Source organism: Carassius carassius, chromosome 24, assembly GCF_963082965.1.
Source record: "Carassius carassius chromosome 24, fCarCar2.1, whole genome shotgun sequence".
NCBI classification, from domain to species: domain Eukaryota; kingdom Metazoa; phylum Chordata; class Actinopteri; order Cypriniformes; family Cyprinidae; genus Carassius; species Carassius carassius.
This window is the reverse complement of record NC_081778.1, coordinates 19150460-19154507: the sequence shown is the minus strand read 5'-3', so window position 1 is coordinate 19154507 and position 4048 is coordinate 19150460. Positions and strand designations below refer to the sequence as shown.

Here is a 4048-nt window from a genome sequence, read left to right as displayed (position 1 = left end):
TGACGTATTTTTGGACTGATGCAACTTATACCGATAAATACGGGTAACATTATTATTATTATTTATTATGAGAGTAATTGACACAGACTAGAACTTTAATGTTTCACCAAATTCAGCTCAGATCTTCAGACTCGTCTGACTCGTGTTGCTGTATAACTGGACAGACTTACCTTCCCAAAAAATCCTATTTAATTTTATTTCATAAATTTAACTATATTTATTTCCACTTCACTGTTATCCAAGGAGACAGAACTATTTGCAGTGTTTTTATCAGTGGGACAATATTTATACAATACTATAACCTAGAAATAATTCAACGGGTCTCTTGCAGGTCTCAGCAGCACTATTTATGTGGCCAGCATCATCTGATTCAAATATTATGCTAATTAACAGTGAGCGGTGGTTTCAGACATTACAGTGCTTCACTCGCACTGACTCTTATTCTGCCTAAAAGAATGAAAAGACCGTGCTGAAGGTGGAGCGATTCGACCAATCAGATGAAAGGAGCGCTTCAGCTCCGCCCACCAGTGCGAATGTAATATTGAAGCCATAAACTGAAATGATCAAAACGTACACGGACCAACGGTCTTGTCCATGTTCTCTCACTTGAATCCTCTTCTTGAGATTTGAGTCTCTGACCTTCTGCAAGCCCCGCCTTGTTCACGCAGTGATTGACATGGCGAGAGGGGGTGGACACGTGATTGGCTCGGAATGCATTTTCAATGTGCACATTGAATTTTGCTACATTCATTGCGGGACATTGAATGAAAATGCAATCGTAAGTGTCTTGACTGTGAGTGTTAATGCATTTAAGAAAAATAGCATTTAAAAGATAATTTTGCCACAGTTTTTGCTTGCCCATGTTATACATATCTAATCATTTCTGTAATATTTTTCATTTCATTTTAATTTTGCAACTTATAAAGCGTTAAAATTAGTATTCATTTTACATATTAAAACTGGTGTATGAAATGCCAAATGAAAATTATGTAATTTAATTTTCATTTTCATTTTGCACCAAACGTTGCACAAATGTATTGGAAAATGTAAATGTAAATACAGAAATGCATTGTCATTTTGCATATTACATTACAAATTGAATATCGCTACCCATGTGCTTCCATAGGTATCGCCGTTTGGTATCAGGGCTTTTAACGAGTAGGCTACGAGTAGGCTACAGGAGCTCAGTATCGACCCGAAACTGTAACGGTGCATCCCTAATATTTATGTTTATATATTATACAGTTTTATACATTTACCCAAATTTCCAATTAATACCCATAAATTCCCCAAAACTCCCCAGAGGAAGTTCCCATGGAGAGTTTCTGCCCCTTTGCAACCCTAATACTACCCCCCAAAAAATATAGTGGTAATAGACCAAAACTGTTTTGGTTAAATTTGGTTTTGCTGGTAAAGTCTCAGATTTTTATTTGACTGATGTTGGTCTCATCAAGGATGACTGTTTTTCCCAACATTAAATTTTGTGTCACTGCTCTGATTTACATCTGTGCGTTTGTGTGTCGTTTTTTTTATTAGGAAACATGTAAGTGAAATCTAATATAAGGTAAAAGCACATTATTACTTTAACTTCTTATCCATTTAGTTGAAAGTATATCAAAAACCATTAGCATGTAGGAAAAAATGTAAACACTGATATGGAAAAAGCCACATCTGTTGTAATTTTTTTATATAATCTGTATAGCACAATTACAATTAAGTTATGCAGATAGAAGGATGTCATTGGCAACCGATGAATCAGCTGTTTGTCATTCCTCCTAAACTTTAAGCAATCAAAGCTACAGGGAAATGTTGGACACACCCTTTAAAGTGCTACACGGGTTTTTTCATATCTACTTTTCAAATGGTAATGTGGACAATGTGTGAAAAGGTGAGGCTCCATTGCTCAGTGGTTATCTCACTGTTTTGGTAACCCATTATTAGTGAATTTGATCCTTGCTGGGGCCTGGAATACACTTTTGAGTAGTTATCAAAAAGTTTACAGATATACATGACTAGAAGAGAACTAAGCAGGTCTGATATGAAGTGTTCAACTGTGAGTAAACAAAAAGTGAAAGCTAAGAAACATCACAAATGTTCAGCCTTCCAGAAAGATGTCAAATGTAGCAAAATAGATGCTGGTTGCAGCCAAGCAAATAAATGACAAATTATTTACCAAACTAGTCTGTGAGATTCTGATTGTGCACGTGAACATCTTGTGTTAAAGGACATTGTGTGATGAAAGTATGATGTGCTAAGATTTGAACCTTACTCTTGTTTCGTGAAATCTGATTAGTCAAACTTTGTAAAAGATGCAAAACAAAATATTAAGCAGCACAACTGTTTTCAACATTGATAATAATAGGAAATGTTTCTACAGCAACAGCTTATTCGAATGAATACATTTTTTGACCTTGTAATCATAAATCAAAATGTCATAACTTGCTCCTCTTGTGATATGACTGACTTGATGTCTGTGATGTAAGAAGGACTGTACTGGATAGTTGATCACGTGACTTGTGCTCACTTCTGGTATGCCAGGCACACCCTTACAGATGCACAACGATTGTCAGTACCTTTCATATTGTAATAAGGACATGAAAAGAACAGGTGAGGCTCCATAGCTCAGTGGTTAGAGCACTGGTCTTGTAAACCAGGGGTCGTGAGTTCAATCCTCGCTGGGGCCTAAATGGTCAAATTTTTAAAAGGTGACCTGTTCTGAAAATGACCCTGAAGTTAAGATGAAGATGCAACATACTGTGCTCATATGGATGAACATAAACCTTCAAGAAAAAGGAAAGTTAGGAATTGTTGATATCAGGCTCATGTTGGGAAAAACAGTCATCCTTGATGAGACCAACATCAGTAAAATAAAATCAGAGACTTTACCAGCAACACTGTGAGCTGCTCCAACCAGAGGATTTCAATAGATAAAAACAAAAAGTGAAAGTCATGACATTCAAACAAAATATTAAGCAGTACAACTGTTTTCAACATTGATAATAATAGGAAATGTTTTTTCAGCACCAGCTTATTCGAACAAATACATTTTTTGACCTTGTAATCATAAATCAAAATGTCATAACTCGCTCCTCCTGTGATATGACTGACTTGATGTCTGTGATGTAAGAATGACTGTACTGGATAGTTGATCACGTGACTTGTGCTCACTTCTGGTATGCCAGGCACACCCTTACAGATGCACAAAGATTGTCAGTACCTTTCATATTGTAATAAGGACATGACAAGAACAGGTGAGGCTCCATAGCTCAGTGGTTAGAGCACTGGTCTTGTAAACCAGGGGTCGTGAGTTCAATTCTCGCTGGGGCCAGATTAGAAACCTTTTGAAAAGTGACCTGTTCTGAAAATGACTGGATTAGAGTTGATGAGGACTAAACACCACATGACATAATGTGCTCAGATGGATGAACATGAACCTTCACAGAAGGAAGAAAACTGGGACATGCATGTCTTTAGACCAGGTCCTGTTCCTCCACACAGGCTCTTGTTGGCATGAGAAATACAGTTGTTCAACATTGTGTGCTTTCAGCTGTGAGTCCTATTTCTATTTACTATATATACTGTAATATACTGTAAACTAAAGCCATCAGCAGTCAGTTCTCAGCTCCACACACAGAAACTCAAACCAACCACAGTACTACTAGACAGTTAGTATAAGGTCTATATTACAGTATAGTATAAGGTCATCACAAAGACCGTGTCAGCTAAGGATGGCCCTGGTCTAGTATAAGGCTTTTTTAACTCCACCCTCTTACAAATCCTTCCAGAAGAAGAACACACGTCTGGGATGTGGAGGTTTGAGAGAAACCAAAGGAGGGTAACAGATTTCTTTAACACCAGTGTCTGGAGTGTATATACTATGATAATTAATATTTCTTACAATCTCCAGAAAGCGATCATTCTGTAATCTACACACACTGACAACTACCTTCACAGAGAGAGTCTTTCCATTGTTTTACAGTCATGATGTAAATTCCTCTCTGAGGAAGTTACCAGCTAAAGTGCATGTAACAACAGAAAAACTGTGAAA

At 37.0% G+C, this 4048-nt stretch overlaps 2 non-coding genes across 2 annotated transcripts; both read left to right on the top strand.

The window, feature by feature from the left end:
- The first annotated feature begins 2611 nt into the window (after window positions 1-2611).
- trnat-ugu (transfer RNA threonine (anticodon UGU)) lies at window positions 2612-2684 on the top strand. Its single transcript has one exon. It is a non-coding gene; the product is annotated as a tRNA-Thr (tRNA).
- A 571-nt stretch (window positions 2685-3255) lies between these two features.
- On the top strand, window positions 3256-3328 carry trnat-ugu (transfer RNA threonine (anticodon UGU)). The gene has a single exon. It is a non-coding gene; the product is annotated as a tRNA-Thr (tRNA).
- Window positions 3329-4048: the final 720 nt, after the last annotated feature.